The following is a 16,255-nucleotide window of genomic DNA, read 5'->3' as shown; positions in this document are numbered from 1 at the left end:
AGGTTCCAGAGGTTCCCTAGGTTCCCGAGGTTCCCATATGTAGAATATATATTCTATATATTCTACATATTCATTCTATATTCAATATATTCATTCTATATTCTATATATTCATTCTATATTCTACATATTCATTCTATATCCTTGGCACACTGGGAAACTCACTGAGGAACTATTGCAGATCTTGATTGTCCTCAACCTGCACAGAAACAGACTTGGACAGGGTCCCTGTGGCAAGAGCCATCCGAAAGTACTGAATAGAATGTTTCAAAATGTCTTTTTATAACATCAATAGTTTGGGATATGTGATTTAATTAATCTGTGAGTATTATAGAAGTCTGGATTTTTTTTCATGCATGATATGAGAATTAATTTTTTTCTGTTTTAACACTAGTAGAAGTTAACAAAACAATTAACAAAATTACGCAGCTTAAATAGAGCTTTGACTATGTAACCTATTATCTGTATAATTTCCTCTTTGTACTTGTTGCTGAAGTGCATTTGTTGCTTATTTTAGTTTTCTTCCCCAGTGAAAAATCAATTTTATTATGTTAGCACTGTGTTTTAAACCACTGTGCAATTTCTATTTTATTATTTAAAAGTGGAACAGCCTTAGAATCTTCTTCAGGGTAGAAAAATTAGTTAATAGAGAAAAGGCAGATGAAGAAAAAGAAAAGCTTGGCAGGGAGTGGGGAGATGTGAGACCTTCCAGGGAAGCCTGTTGAGTATGTTTGAGAGGAAATCTGTGCAAGCACGGCCTTGTTCCTTTTGTCCTTTGGATCCATGTGGTTCATAGCCATGATGAGCATGGTGAACCGCAATGACATTTAATGTATAATAAGAAATTATTTTGCTGGTCTCACTTGGGGATATGAATTTATTACTAGACTCAGATCTATTTCTTTTCTTCTTTTGTAAGGCTTTCTGGGATGAGAGTCCCTTCCTAACAAAATTGAAGAGTTAATGCAGAATTATTTTCTTCTTTTCTTGTTTTGCCATAGGTAGTTAATAATAACAACAAAAGAAAATAGGAGAGTAAATAGGAGTAAATTCCACACAGTGAGAAAACTGAAGAATATGAAGGACTTGCCCTTTGTACAGTAAAACATATATTGTACTTCAAGTTTTTTGTTTGTTTCATATAATTATGAGAAACCAGTGTGGATGCTTTTCTTCTAATTGATAACTTTAAATTGGCAGTTCTTAGTAGATGGGATAATCAGTTGAATTTACATTTCTGAACTTGCAGAACAGTTTTGCAAGAGTTCTTAGAGAATCTTTTAGTTCTGTTCCTCAAAGTTCCTGGTAAGAATAGAATTTCAGAATTAATATTCCAATGTTTATTAACATCTGTAGGGTCACTTTCAGTATAATTCTTTGTTTTCTTGTCACTCCTAATCTGCTTTTAGAATGGCACTGGAAAGCAAGTAACATTTGTAATGAGTGCCCTGAGATCCTGAATGCTCCCTTCCAAGCTCCAGGCTTGTCTTTCCTTCTGGCACCTCTTCCCCTCTTATGTCATTGAGTGTTTCCAGACACTTGCCTAGTTCTAATACACTACCTATGGTAGTGCATTATGGTGAATTAGGTGAATTATTATGGTGAACAGGTGAATTATTCTGAATCCACTGGGTCATGGCTCCATGATGGGATTGTCACTCCAGCTGAAGGACTGAAGTGGAAGAAACGAAACATAATGTACATTGCAAGCCTAAATATCTGAGGCTGAACTTGAATTGTAGCTGTTTGAACAACTGGGAATGCAGCTTGGTTGAACTGAGCCCAACCAGTGATGGAGCAGCTACAACACCTTGTAAATGTATGCAAGTGGCAAATCAGTTTGGATATTTTCAGTGACCTGTCAACACATGGTCTGCAAGTGTGAGTTATTTGTGAGCAGTTTTGTGTAATGTATACCTGCAGAATTTCACAAAATGTTCAAAGAGAGATGAAAGGTGAAATGCAGTGAATAAATTATTCATAACAATTATCCACTTAGCTCTATTCATCACTGAGATGAGACAGAATTATTGACTGGACATGGAAACCAAATTTCATTTCAGAGAGATGATATTAAAATACCTGTGTGTTAGTGTAATTATGCTGTGACTGTAAAGACTTTACTATTCTGCAGTAAAACATGCCATGGGCATTGCTGCAAGATTGATATTCTCCACAGCTAGTACACTGGATTTTTCCTTTAGCTACATAATGGAATATAGGTACTCCATTGATCTCTTCCCTTAGTGAGACAAATTTTTGTGTATTTCCTTTGTTTATAATTTTCTGGTAGGCAAATACTGTGCTCAGCTGGATGAGATGGAGACTGGTTAAAGTAGATATGTAGGCTTTAAGCATTCTTCCTTGTGCTTGGATGTCAGTCTCAGCTCCTGTGATGGGTGAAGAGAGTTCCTTCTCTCACCACTTGTGTGTTCAGCATGTGAGCATGGATCCTGCTCCAGCTCTGAGCGTGTGACATCTGCACTGACACGTGAATAATCTGGCCAGGAGGTTGGGAAGGAGCAGTTCAAATGTTCTCTTTGGTGAATTGCAGTTTCCATCCACACACTACCAATGGATTTAAATAGTTATTTTAAATGTGTATTTATGTTTCTCCTATGTAGGGGATGCTTCCTTTACTCAGCTCCTTAGGTTTTTGAAACATTTTCCCCTTGATTTGCTTTGTAACATACAAAATGAATACTAGCATGCCTAGTACAGCACATGCATGGCCATTTATTATTGGCATGACCCTAATAATCCAAGTTTTACAAGAAATTGATATGTCACTGTGCTAGGAGCTGCTTTTCTGCAGAAGGATCTTGTATTTCCTGGAGCTGTCCATGGGCACTGAATGCTGCAGTCCTTGTAAGCAATTGGTGTATTGAGGCAGAAATGATTCTTCTCTCAGCCACTGAGTCTTCCCTGCACTGTGAGCTCCTTGCTGCCTGGTCTGTCTCCTGCAGGTGTGCTGGAAGCACGGGATCACAGAAGGGTTCAGCTGGTTCTGAACTCCTTGCCCAAGGGACAGCACCTGGGATAAAATGAGTTGTCTGATTTTAGCACCACAAATTGAACGTTGAGTGGATCCAAGCAGTTTGAACATTGAGTGGATCCAAGCAGTTAATTTCAGATTAACACTTGAAATCAGTTGTCCTGGGCTTATTTTCAAAATGACATACTAGAACTGCTGTTTATCCAGTGCAGATGAGCACATATTGGTTTGTACTGGAAGGCCCAATTTGTTCCACCCCAGTTAAAGATGTTGCCCTAAAAACAGGAAAGGGTCACACAGACTGCAGCAACACATTTGAGGCTGCTGGATTAGCTGAACTTTGGCTCTGGTTACTGCATTGCTTTCACTTACCAGTGGTAGACAGTCTTCCAGCAAAAAGGGGGGCTTTTCAAAATGGTAATAAAACCTTTAGTGCTCCATCATCATCATCTTGCAGAAAACAATGTCTAGATCAATCTATCTCCTTCTAAATCTTTAAAGAAACAAAATTTAAACTCATTTTGCCAAGGCCAAATGTCAATCATAAGAAAAAAAATCTATATGAAATTTTAATTGCAAGATGTTCAGTGCAAATTTAATGAGTGAAATAAGAGATCTGAGAATTCAAGCATGCTCAGCTCATGCATAATGTTGACTTAAATTGGCTCTCTAGAGGTGCAGGGAATTGCGTTTTTAGAATTTACACACTGATAGAGCAAATGTACTGGGCCCTGTAGGTTAAGGTCATAAATCAGAATCATTTAACTGCCTTTGAGTGATTGCTACAGACTATAATGGTTGGGAGAACTGGCTTAATCTACAAGTGATCACTCTGCTTGGATTATTGAAATGCTACTCAATATTCATAAATCAGTGATCATTAATCCCCCAAATAGTTCCTGTCAGCTTTCTAAATAAATTTCCTACTGGCTAATTGAGATTGAAGGAGACTAGCTTGCGCTGGTTCAGAATTAGGACAAATGAGTGCTTTGCCTACCTAGGATGAGAAAAACATCTATGGGGGAAATTGAACCATACTGGGTACGTAGGTGGCTGCTAAAATTGTCACATTTAAGCTGTTAACTGGAGGAGCCTTTCTTAGCAGGTTTTGCTCTCATGAGTTACAATGACTATAAAAAGACCTCTTTATTTTTTATGATGAAGACATTTGTGTGCTAAGATGTCAGTGGGTGGCATTCCTCTCAGCACAGAGGGCAGGGACAGAGACACAAGGACCTTTTAAATTCAGATGGTCAAGGTTGGAGTTCCTTCTGCTGTGAAAGTTTTTTTTCTTCCTATTACAGGTGCTTCCATGCAGGATCTGTTTATAATGGAGAAATGTTTATATTTTATTCTGTATTATTACTTAATTGCTTTGCTCAGTGTTACAATTTGGTCAGTGATAAACTGTAAATACCTTTGTAATCTCTCAGGCTTCTGGTTAAACTCATCCTGAAACCAAAAGGCCTGGGAAATGCAGAGTTCAGGATGGTCAACCCAGTCAATCCTTCTGACTTGAAACCTTTCCTGCCTTTGACTTTTTATTTAGGGAAGACAGAAGGAGATAGCAGTAATATTAAAAAAAAAAAAAAAAAAAAGCAATGGGGAATAGGAAAAATCAGTCTTTTTTAAAATTACTTTTGGTCATGATACAGCATGATGACTGGTTTTGCTGTGCAACAACATGGCACCCTCATAATTAAAAGGGAAAAGAACATCTGTACAGAGGAGCCCCCGGGATGAGTGTGTGTGGGGAGCTGATCTCAGTAAAAGGGACTATAATGATTATATTTCTGAAATGATTGAGGCTAATAAATGTTGATATGTAAAAAGAAATGATCCTTTTTTATTAGTCCATTGGGGTGAGCTATAATTTTTTTATGTTCAAGCACTGATCAGAAATTGAAGTGACATATGGAATCAGAATTGAAATACAGCTCCGTGGAATACTTTGTCAGTAGGAAAAAATGCATATGATAAAGCTGCTGAATTTTTGGCATCAATTACAACACCAGCTTGTGAGCACTGGTGAGAGACATTTAGGCCCAGGTTTCAGCAGCATTGTGCTCTGAATGAATGGAGAATTTCAGATAACTGCATTTCCCTTTTCTGTTCCAAGTATGTGTGAGTTTTTATTAGACTGAATTGTAATCAGGAGCAGTCATTACATTGCTGCTTGGAAGGATAATTCCCAAGAATCAGAAATTAGAGTGAAATTCATGCTTTTACAAACTTGGAGCTTTTAAGCCTACCAGATTTTTCAGGATGTTTCACAGCTTGGTTCCAATGCTTATTTGAGAAGTGTAAATACTCTCCAGCCTAAACAGAAATGCCCAGGGGACTCTGAGTTCTGTTCTCTCTTGGCAGGAGCTGGTGTAAATGGTGTTACTCTTCTTTTGGAGGGCACTGCTGAAACCCAAACATCTCACAACTTGCCTAGGACTGTGGTTAAATATGATGACTGATAAAACAAAAACCTTGGTGATACATAATTCCACCTTGGATGACATTTTAGAATGAAATTATCCAGTGGCACTCCCTGAGCCCAGCATGTTCTGCAGGGAGGATCACAGAGGGTACAATGCCTGTGTGGACACCTCCACCCAGAATGGCCCCAAGAGCTGAAAAACCCAGACCCAAATTTCCCCGGGACCCCAGCAGGTGACAGTCCCTCTGGGGCCTGGAGGAAGAGTGGGTGCCATGGGTGGGAGTGTGGAGGCTGCGGAGCCAAAGGCAGTGATGGTGTGGATGGAGGCCTCAAAGGTGTGAACTTGAAGCATAAAAGGAAGGTTTTCCCTCACATAAAGATTGAAGGAAAAAGCTTTTCCCATCGTTCTTCACACACCCATGTTACCATACCCCAGTTGTATGTACCCAGCTGGCCTGTGGGCTGTCCCTCCCCTTTTTACCTTAGATGTCCTTTCTCTAGAATGTTCTCCCTTCTCTGCTTCCCCATTGGCCCCAGTTTGCTACAATGCCCCTCCCCTGTGATCCCATTGGCTCTCCCTCCCCTGATCCCACCTATGCACCACTTTTCCCTGTTCCTATTGGACCCTGGCCCTCAGCTCCACCCCCTCAAGCCCCTATATACTGCTGGACCCTCCATTGCTCCCTGCTTTGTTCTTGGAGCTTTTCAGTGTGTGCCTGCTCTAAACCCCACTGCAGCTCCATACAGAGACCCTTCCTGGCTCTGTCATTGCTCAGCTCTGGGTGTGATTGTGTGGGTGTGATTGGTTGATTGTGGCCTGCCCGGACACTTTCCTCTCTGGAGGCACTTTCGGGAAGGTATCATCACCTGACCACCTCCACCGGACACCTCCTGGGAGTGTCCCCAGCTGGGTGGACTCTTCAAGCAGTAGCCATGTGGTAGGAGAGCAGAACTGGCAGCAGTGCCTGGGGGTGAGCAGGACAGAAAGACAGGGAACGCTGTTTGCTGCTGCAAGCTGAGCACGAGTCTTGCCTTAAGTCTTAACAAGGGGAAGGTAAGTTTGCTTCCAGCCCTGGACTGACTGACTTGACTCACTCACAGGACAAAGGAGATTGGATTCTCACCTCTGCTTGGGGCAGGAGGAGGAACTTTAAAGTGTTGTGTGTGCTCTGTGCTATTCCAAGCTTTTCTTTTGGCAGGGAGAGAAAGGCAGGCCTGTTGTGCTGTAATAATAGTCACCCTCATTCTCTGAGGGTGCCATGTGTTGTGTTTTTGAGCCAAACATATTTCTGATTGTGTGATACCTAAATCTACTACCCAATATTTCCCATGCTTAGGTTTCAATAAAAGCCATTCCAAGTTGCCTGTATTCCAAACAGAGTGTGTAATCTCTTTATTATGCCTGGCCTGGCTTGCTGGGCACACGAATAAACCTGGCTGTGTGTCATGATAGCTGTTTGTATCGCCTGACAATAATTGGAACAGAGGTAAATAAAATCAGTGTTTTGTCTTCCCTAAGATTGGACTCATCAGCAGATGGGGAATGCTGCCATCCTTTCTTTATTTTTGGCAAGGACCTTCATAGCTGACAGACCCCTGCTACAATGGAAAGAGATGGTTCAATAACATTTAGAGAAGGACTAATAATATGGCAGTTATTTCAGCAATGCTTGGAATATGGTTTAATTTGATCATTTGAATGTATTTTTTTAAAATCTTAAAGAAACCTGCTTTATTACCTGCCTCCTGGTTTGACATCTGTGTAGCAAAATGTGAGCATTTGGAATATGCAAACTGAAATCAAAGTGTAGAATTCCCTTTGAAGCTTGGATTCTCACTCTTTCCCCTCCCCACCTTTTAATATTTGGCCTGCTGTAATTTTATTTCTCTGAAATTTTCTGTGTAATTGAAAGAGTGTTAAAGGAACAAAGCAAATATTTACATTGCACAAACACCACTTGATGTGATTAGTTAAAAGCAATCTATTTAAAATTTAATATGTGTATTAAACATATGCACACACAGGGAAGCCAGTGGAGTAAGTTCTGTGTTTATGTAACCTAGAAGTTTCCAGGCTCTGGGAACATTTTTGACAGTCTGACTTTGAGGTTTAAGGAGCAAACACCTTTAATTCACTTGCTCCTGTGCTGCTCAGGGATCAGTTTTATCATCTTTAAGTCTTAAACCTTCAGGTACTGGAGCTGCTGCCTGACTTGAGCAAATGGGTGGCAGCCACAAGTTCCCTTTCTTGCTTTGCCTGAAGCTTGAGGAAATGTTGCTTTTATCTGTTCTCTTTTATGTTTGAGACAGAGATGGATGAGTAGGAGGGATGTGAGGAAACATACAAGCTAACCCAGCAAAGTGATCCAAAAAACAGATCCTGGACATGGAAAAGACAATGTTTTCTGGAGACAGCTGGTACTGACTGACCTTTTGAAGAGAGGGATGGTGATTTTCAAGAAAGTTGAATTATTCTCTTTTAAGCATTTAAAAATGACTTTGTGAAGTGTTTTATGCCAAATTAAGATAGGATAAGCAAGATCTTTGATTTTTCGTACTTTTATTTTATTTCCTTGATGACTTTTACCAGCGATACTAGGGTATGGAAAACAGCATTTAACTATTCCCAGGAGGAGATGAAATCAATGGAATTAAAGTAAATGGAAGAAAACTTCTCCAGATCTAAATCTCATGGTTTGTGCAAGGTTCTTTCTCGGCTCTTTGATGGGTGAGTACTACAGCTTCTCCACTTCTGGGCTTTTCACCACTTTTCCTGGTCTCTGTGGTCCAAGAGGTGGTGAAGCTTCAGCACTGAACAGCATTTTGGGGCTCAATTCTGACATTGCCTCATCCCTCTGCTCAGGGGAGGTTGGAAATGGTATTTTTTATTTAAAACTGGTTTATATATATAATTTTTAGTAATATAACTTTAAATAATTTTAAATAATATATTTTTTTAAACAACAGCAGTAATTTCACCTTGCCATGCTCTTACAAGGGTCACCCATAAAAGGCCTTGACCCCTTGCAGGAGGGATTGTCCCTAGATTTGTTTTGTGCCAGCTGTGGTGGTTTTAGGAAAGACTTTGCTTGAGCACATCTTCAGAGGTGACACTGAAATGTCAGAGGGAATCTCCTTGTGGTTTTGGTCCCTCATGACAATCACATTGTGCAGGAGTCTTCTTGAACCATCCGAAAAAGAATTTACCCATCAGGGAAACAGACATCTTTGTTATGGTTTTCACAATATTCTTATTATAACAATCTAATATGGCTTCTGGGGAACTGAAGGGTCAGGATTAACCAAACCTGATCTGTTAATTAAAGGAGGCAATAATATTTAATATATATTATAAAGCCTGTTGCAGTAAATGGCTGGATTAAAAGAGTATCTTAACAAAATCGTGGAGCACAGAGAAGGAGCCATGTAGTGTTTTTGTACTGGATGCCTCTTTTTCTTATGATCCTCTTTTAATGTGGCTTTGAAAATTGCCCAGCAGTACAGCATTATTTGGCTTTGCTTCAAATGCTAAGACACATTTTCTTTTTTTTAACCTAAAGGAGACCTTTATATGGAGTATAAAAATCACAATATCACAAGTAAAGGACCATTAACTAAGTGTAATGCTGGGGGGGAGGTATGCTTTGAACATTGTTTCCATTATTCAGAACAGATCAAGTTTCAGCCCAAATAGGAATGAAAGGCTTTTGAGGAAACGTTGCAAATACCTGAAATTCTAACTTTTACTTTACTTTTGTTAACTGTGTCATTAAGGAAGAAAGGAAAATTGTTAAGAGGCTGTGCCATTGCAAGTGATACAACCATGACCCTGTCTTAAGTGTCAGCATGTGTGAAAGTCCATTAGTAGTCACAAAATTCCCTGAACTTTTAAAATGTTTTTCTTTGATACATCAAGCTAAAAGGAGTAACATATTCTTGAAAGCACAAGAAAACTTCATGTATTTGCCCAATATTAATCACATATGGGGTTGTATTTCTGCCTGATGATAAAATGATGTAATTGTGTCTCATGGAAAATGGTTTCTTACCACTGTGGGATTGTTAGATTTTACAAATTCCATGCTGCTTTTGATTGGTTTGGAAGGTAAGGGAATTATAGAAATGTATAAGTGTAGCCTTAGGCTCATAGTGCTGACTTCTCAATAACTCATTCCTAGGGGCTTTATTTATCAGTTTTTAGATAGTATACTGACAAACTTTTGAACATTTCCCTTCTTTGGTGGTGTTGCCAGGCTGTCTGACCTTTGTTCTAACCAAATTTTACCCAGGGCACTAGGCAGAAGCTCCCTTCGTGAAATTTGCTGGAGATAATAATGTTTTACTTTATTTTTGGGACTGTTCAGTGCTCAACCATCAGATAATGGCCATTTCAAGATGTTTTTGAAGCACTAGACATTTGTTCTTGTTCATGAATGTGAATGTGTGGGGCTGGTTTTACTAAAATTTGACCTAATTTATGGTTTGCCAATTGGCTGTCCACAAAGTACAGTGAACCAGCAATTCCTTTGGGTACAGCATTCCAGCACATTCTGCTACCAGTTTTGTAGAGAGGGAATGCTGATATTTGTTCTTTCCTTACCCTTTCTAGAGAGCAGATGTTTGTGCTTTCTTACAAGACCATTGCTTTTCAGTAGCTATTTTCTTCTACTGTGATAGTTTAAAAAAAAAAGTGGGGAGGGGAATTATTATTGATTTACATTCTTCCCACAGGTTTGTATTGACAGAGAAGAAAATACAATAAAAGGTGGAAATCAGAGATACTTTTGTAATTGCCTACTCACATAATAAGGATTCTTACTCTGACCTATGTATTCTTAATCTTTCTTTTCTATAATGAATGCTGCTCACTTAAATGGATTTTAACTGAAGCAGAATTCTCTACTTAGACAAGAATAGTGGAAGAATTGACCATTATCTCCAATTTTGGTCTGCTTGTCAGACCAACACTTCACAAGGTTTGGTTTCAGATGCTGGTGGAATTTCACACACAAGTTTTGTCAGGTGCTGCTTGGTATTTTGGGTGCTGTCCCATGTCTAAGGGGACTCCTGTCAGTGTGGTCACTGCTTGGTGAGGATCACTGCTGCCTGGGAGGAGCAGACCTCTCTGCTCCATGGCTGGAGCTCAGACTTGGGCAGTGCAGAGATGTCACTTCACTTGCTGCTTGTATTTGTACAGCTCTTGAGGCTCAGAGTCCCCATGACTTGGGCTCCAGTGATGGTATTTTCTGCTATTTATCCCGTGGCACATGGAGAAAATCATCCTTCAGTGGTTTGATCTGCTCCTGAGAATATTCCTTGGTGGTGAATGAGCTTTTAAGTAGTGTCTGAGGAATATGCTGCAGCTGGGCTGAGTTATTACATCTTTGTTGACTTCCAACCTGAAATCTATATCCTACTGAGTCTTGCTGTGGAGCCATCATCTCTTTACCTTGGGATTATTGATTGCATTAAAATTCACTTTGTACTGCACACAGACATAGGGTACTGATTACTTTTGTCCATGTTGCCACTTGGAAATGTTATTTATGTGGGATCATTTCCAACATTAGTGCCAATCTGGAAAGCAGGATGTTTTATCTTTGTTTATTGAAAATCTTTATACAAACAAGTTGCTTACTGAGAGAAAATACTAATTCAAAGGAGCAACTTGTTATCCTTATTTATTTCATTTGTTTTGGTGCTTCCTCTTCAAATTGAGAAAACATCAATATAAAATGACTTTATGGCAACCCTCAAAGTTTTAAGGTAGCTTAAAACTTTTGGGTGTTTCTTCCCCTAGCACTGCTGAAAGAAATCTTGGGGAGGAAACAAATAATTTGGTTTATTTTTAACTGATTTCCCACCTCAGCCTCTATGCTTAAGTAAGTGCATGTGCATTTTTTTTCAGTGCAATACAATTTGAATTAAGAAATGAAAGCATTTCACTTATGCAGTGACCAACAAAACTAAATACCCTTTTAAAAGTAGATGAGTAGGGTTCACAGGCTACAGTCTGATATTTTTGGTTGGTTGGGGTTTTTTCTCAGGGGGTGTGTGTTCCTTACAAGCTCCCCACACTTAATTTGCATATGCAGAACTGTCATCTCTTGCGTTCAATGACAAAGCAAAATTTGTTTCCAAATTCTGCTTTCAATTCTGGGCACAACATTAGAAGCACAGAGTTTACTGAGGCTTGGAACCATTTATGCATTTTGTATTCTTACTGTAACCAATCTTTTGAATGAAAATTTCTTAACCAGCTGGAACACAAATACCAGAAAGTGTTTTATTTTAGGTTCATAATGGTGGCAAGGCAGAAGACAGGGGCATGAAACTACAGCAACTTCATTTTGATACTATGCAGAACAGAATCCATTAACTGAGTCTCAGGAGTGAGGCTCAAGGACCTCTTGATTAAGAATTAAATTACAGGTATGATTTACTAAATTTGTGCTTGGGGAAAGAAGGATTTTGATGATGATATGATTGGTAAACTACACATTTCTTCAGCAACCTATTAAAGTTAATGGGAATAGCAGAATGGGAAATGCAAAATACTTCACAAAACTTAGGAAATAGGTTGTCTTGTAAACTAAGCCAAAAATCTGTGTCAGTAACTTCCTTGCTGAAGTAAACCCAAGGGGAAAGTAAGGCTGGTTTGCAGGGTCTGCTTAGCATTGTCCATGAATTATAAATCCTGTCCTTAAACAGACAAGAAGAGAAAGGGAGAAAAGAAGGAAAGAAAAGGGCAAGCAGCTCACACTGGTCCTCTGCCATTTTCTGGCTTTCTTTTTGTTTTGTTTTGTTTTTTCCAAAGCCCATAACTTGAGGTCATTTTGGGATTAATTGAAGGTAATGTCTTCACTTCAAAGCAGCACAAGATCAAGCCAAATGTACATGCATAGCAATTAAAGACCTGGCAAGGTATTATGGATTGATTTCAGGAGCAGCAGCTTTCTCCCTGTGCTCTTCCAGTTGTTCAGGCCTTTGATGTGCTTCAGAGCACAACTAGCAGGGCCTGTGCTTAAACAAAGGAGCATTTTAGCACTTGATTCTACAGAGAGTGACTGGTGTGCTATTGTTAATATTTTTAACTGTCTGTAAAATTGGAGAGATTATGAATCTGGTATGACTGGCTACAGGAGAATTCTGTGGATAATGAAGAAGATTGCAGGGGGCAAATTGAAAGACTTGGTTTTTATATTGTATAGCATCAGTATTCCTTTAGTGCTAACAAAGATGAGGCCAATTTAGTATAAATCTTCAAAGCAACATGTGTGAATTTATCTGTCCAGTGCTCATTACAGTTAATGGGAATCATGTGGCTGGAACTTTGCAAGTGCTTTGAGAGTGCTCCTTTTATGGTTATGTTATAGACCCCCATGTTAGCTGTTTTGTTATTATTTTTATATTGCTCCATTTGTTTTCTTGACATTGAGAAAAATCAAAACACTAAACTAATTAAAAACTGCATCACCCCCTCCAGTGCTGAAATGGAGCAAAATACCCATTTTCTAAAGTAAATAAAATATTGCTTATATGTAAATCAACTTTAGACACAACATGACTCTCTCCTGGTTTAAATCCCAGTAGTATAAATCCTGATGCTTGTTGCTTGCTAATTAAGCTGAGCCTAACTGGAAAGTCAAAATGTTGTTCCACACATCCATGTTTCAGTTTTGATCTCGCTGTGCTGTTAGTCACCATGTGTGGTACAACATCTGCATTTCTTCATGGGTATCCTGAAGGGGATATCATCTTTAAGGAATCTGTAGGGAAGAAAAAGAAATAATGAAAACAAGAAGTTACAAGGCAGGTGATGAGCATCAAAGTGCACCTACACAGATGAAAGAGTATAAAAGTTTCATTTTAATGAATTTTTTGATTGTTATCCTATAAAAATCTGTGAATAGGCCCATGTTTTGTTATGGAAAGGAAGTTGTTTTTTTTCCTGCCATTTGAAAATGGGATAAATTAGAGAAAATTTTATAAAATTGCTTGAAGCTCATAAATCATAAAAAGCTTTCAGTCTGGTGTTTGGTGAAATATTCTGGGTTTTAGGTGAAGGAGATGGTTTGGTTTAGGCCAGCAAGGAGATGGTCAGTGGTCTGTGCCCAGTGAGTGGATGGTAACTGCCTTTGTTTTCTCCCACTGCCTTGTTTAATGGGAGCTATGTGAAAAATATCCTGCAAATACTTCTTGAACATGAACCACCCCTCTGAGTTTCTTCTGGTGGTTCTGTGAGTGCTAGTCATTGTGTTTAGGCTTCTTTTTGTTCACAAATGTGAGTACAGCTGAATAGGGATCTTCTAGAAGTCAGTAAAAAATCTTTGGAGAAAGATCAGAATGATAATGTGATAGTATTAATAATTTCAGGTGAAAATAGCATTAAACTATGCACATAGCCCATCTTTCCAAAATTAATGTTAGACATAGTGCTTCTTTAACTTAAAATTAATCTTTCTTGAGTAAAGTGATATTATAAATTACTCTTAGACCCTGGTCTGCATAAATTCAATCCCAGTTAATTTATGTATGTGAGCAGTTCAGAAAGACAATGGTGTAAATGAAATCTAAGGACATGCCACCTGTGGGAGGGAAAGAGTTTGAAGCAACATTTCTGCTGCTTCCCAAGGCAAGGCATTTCTGCATCGTGGTCCTTAGAACTGGTTCATGAATTGATCCAGGATTGGAATGATGGCTCAGTTTGTGTAGGGCCCTGCCTGAGACCCAGAAAGACTCTGACACAGCCTTAGGAGAATAAAAAGAAGACTGAAGAATATTCATGCCTTCCCACAGTAACCTTTAGTTTGAAGGTAACCAGTAAAATATTTCAAATTTAAAAAAATAATTAAATATTTTGTTACTTCTTTTTCCCCCCCCAGATGGCATTTCCACTCTTATTGTTCAATCCAAAATATTCTTGGTGGACAAATTGGGCACATTTGAGCTGTGTTGTGAACTCTGTGGTTTAGAAGGTTTAGGAGGCTTATTTTTGCTCTAAATTGATGCTGACAATTTTTTCAAAGTAAGATTGGGATTATAGCTAATGTGAGATGCATACTGGATTTGTAAATAGCACCTATGTGTAGGCACTGCCAAGTCAAAGCAAGACTCCCTCACACCTCTGTGTGACACACTGAGCAATGGAGGGGAGTTAAATGTGATCCACACCAAACCCTTCCAGACAAAAATGAGGCTGAATGATAAATTTTGATTTATTGTAGTTACTGCTAGATGTCTTTGCACCTCTATTAAAGCAAATTTAAATGGCTAATGAAATCCCTTGACCCCTGCAATGTTTGTGCCAGCCTGTTGTTATTTTCAGGCTTGTTTTTGCTGACTCCCCCGTTGGTATGGGCACGATGTGTTCTGTGACCCTGTGAGCTCTGACCTGTCACAGATGTTAAAGAACTGCTTACAAAAACAGAGTTCAGATTCTCACTCTGATTCACTGTCTGGATGTGTCAACAGAATGAAAAAAATTTGGAGAACTCAAATCTGCTCCAAATTGAGGTTAAGAGTATTGTACTAACAGCCCCTGTACTTTTTTAAATTTAAAGATAAGGGCAAATTATTATTTGCCATGAAAAGCCCCTCTCTTGTACCTTACTTTTAATAGTCATAGTCCTGATACTAAGTTTGCCATAAGGGATGTTGAGGAAAGTTTTGTTGTGACTTTGTCTTCAAGTAAACCAAATTAAAGTCACCCAGCTTGAAAAGGATCACTATGGTTACCTGGTTTAAAGGCAATCATTAATAAAGGAGAGAAAATTGGAGCTGAGTGAAGCAGTAACTGCAAAAGCATAGCAAAGGTTAGACTGGTGTTTTTCATCAGATTTGAACTTCATTTTTTGTTCATTAAGTATCTGTTTTAGGGATGCCACCTTAAAAGTTATAACTAGAAGAAACCAAACTTAAAAAGAAGTGTTAAAATATTTAAAATTGTAAAAGAAGACATCATTCATGTTTTGAATTTCTAGGGTAAGGGTCTGGATGGAGTCTAGTTAAGGTTTAGAGGGGAAGATTTTCTCCCTTTAGTATTTTGATAAGAGATAATTGGATTTAAAATGGCAGTGTCCTCCTTAAATCACATATGTTCTGATTTTTCTGCCCTGTTCTTTTTCATGGTGCATTATATATTCTCATGGGACCAGAACCTTAGAAGCAAGGAATCTGAGCTTGAGCTCGAGCTTGATTTAAAACCCAAGCTTAAATATTTTAATTTAAGTCAGCGAACATTTAGCTTCCAATCCCAGGGTGGAATGTTGGCTTTTCAAAAATCATAAATACACTTGAAATCTCTAAAGTTGGGAAAACTCTTTACACTGATATCATGGTTTGTGGTGACAGCCACTGGCCTACACAAAGCCCCCAGTTCTCATCTGCATAAAATGTATTCTGGTTATTTTTTTTCTAGGGTGATTTTTATTTGGAGTTCAGAGGAATTATGCCAAAGCTGACTGATGGCCTCCATTTACACAAAAAGAGCTTTTTTGCTTTGAGAAAATAAGGGCAAACTAAATACAGCACCCTCGGGACAAATCCAGCACCTTCTTGAACAGCCTCAGGACCCTCCGAACAGATCCAGCTCCTTCTGAAAGGCGCGCAGCACCCTTACAACAGATCAAGGACCCTCTCTCAGGCGCTCAGCACCATCTGGAAGGCGCTCAGGACCCTCGGGACGCATCCTGCACCCTCTGTCAGGTGCTCAGGACCCACGGGGAGATCTAGAACCTCAGCACCGCTCAGCACCAGTCAGGATAGTCAAAAAGCACGACGGGCGATCTAGAACCTCAGCACCAGTCAGGATAGTCTAGAACCCCGTGGGAC

At 39.1% G+C, this 16,255-nt stretch overlaps 1 long non-coding RNA gene across 3 annotated transcripts; it reads left to right on the top strand.

Annotated features, from left to right (window-relative positions):
• The first annotated feature begins 6,126 nt into the window (after positions 1 to 6,126).
• On the top strand, positions 6,127 to 16,249 carry LOC107212663. 3 transcript variants are annotated; one of them, XR_004499889.1, is made up of 6 exons: positions 6,127 to 6,476; positions 7,733 to 8,150; positions 10,316 to 10,398; positions 11,718 to 11,854; positions 14,751 to 14,938; positions 15,843 to 16,249. It is a non-coding gene; the product is annotated as an uncharacterized LOC107212663 (long non-coding RNA). The 3 variants fall into 3 exon arrangements; XR_004499888.1 differs by lacking the exon at positions 10,316 to 10,398; XR_001524506.2 differs by lacking the exons at positions 10,316 to 10,398; positions 14,751 to 14,938.
• Positions 16,250 to 16,255: the final 6 nt, after the last annotated feature.

The sequence above is a fragment of the Parus major genome, chromosome 19 (genome assembly GCF_001522545.3).
Source record: "Parus major isolate Abel chromosome 19, Parus_major1.1, whole genome shotgun sequence".
NCBI classification, from domain to species: Eukaryota; Metazoa; Chordata; class Aves; order Passeriformes; family Paridae; genus Parus; species Parus major.
This window is presented reverse-complemented; position numbering and strand designations above follow the sequence as displayed.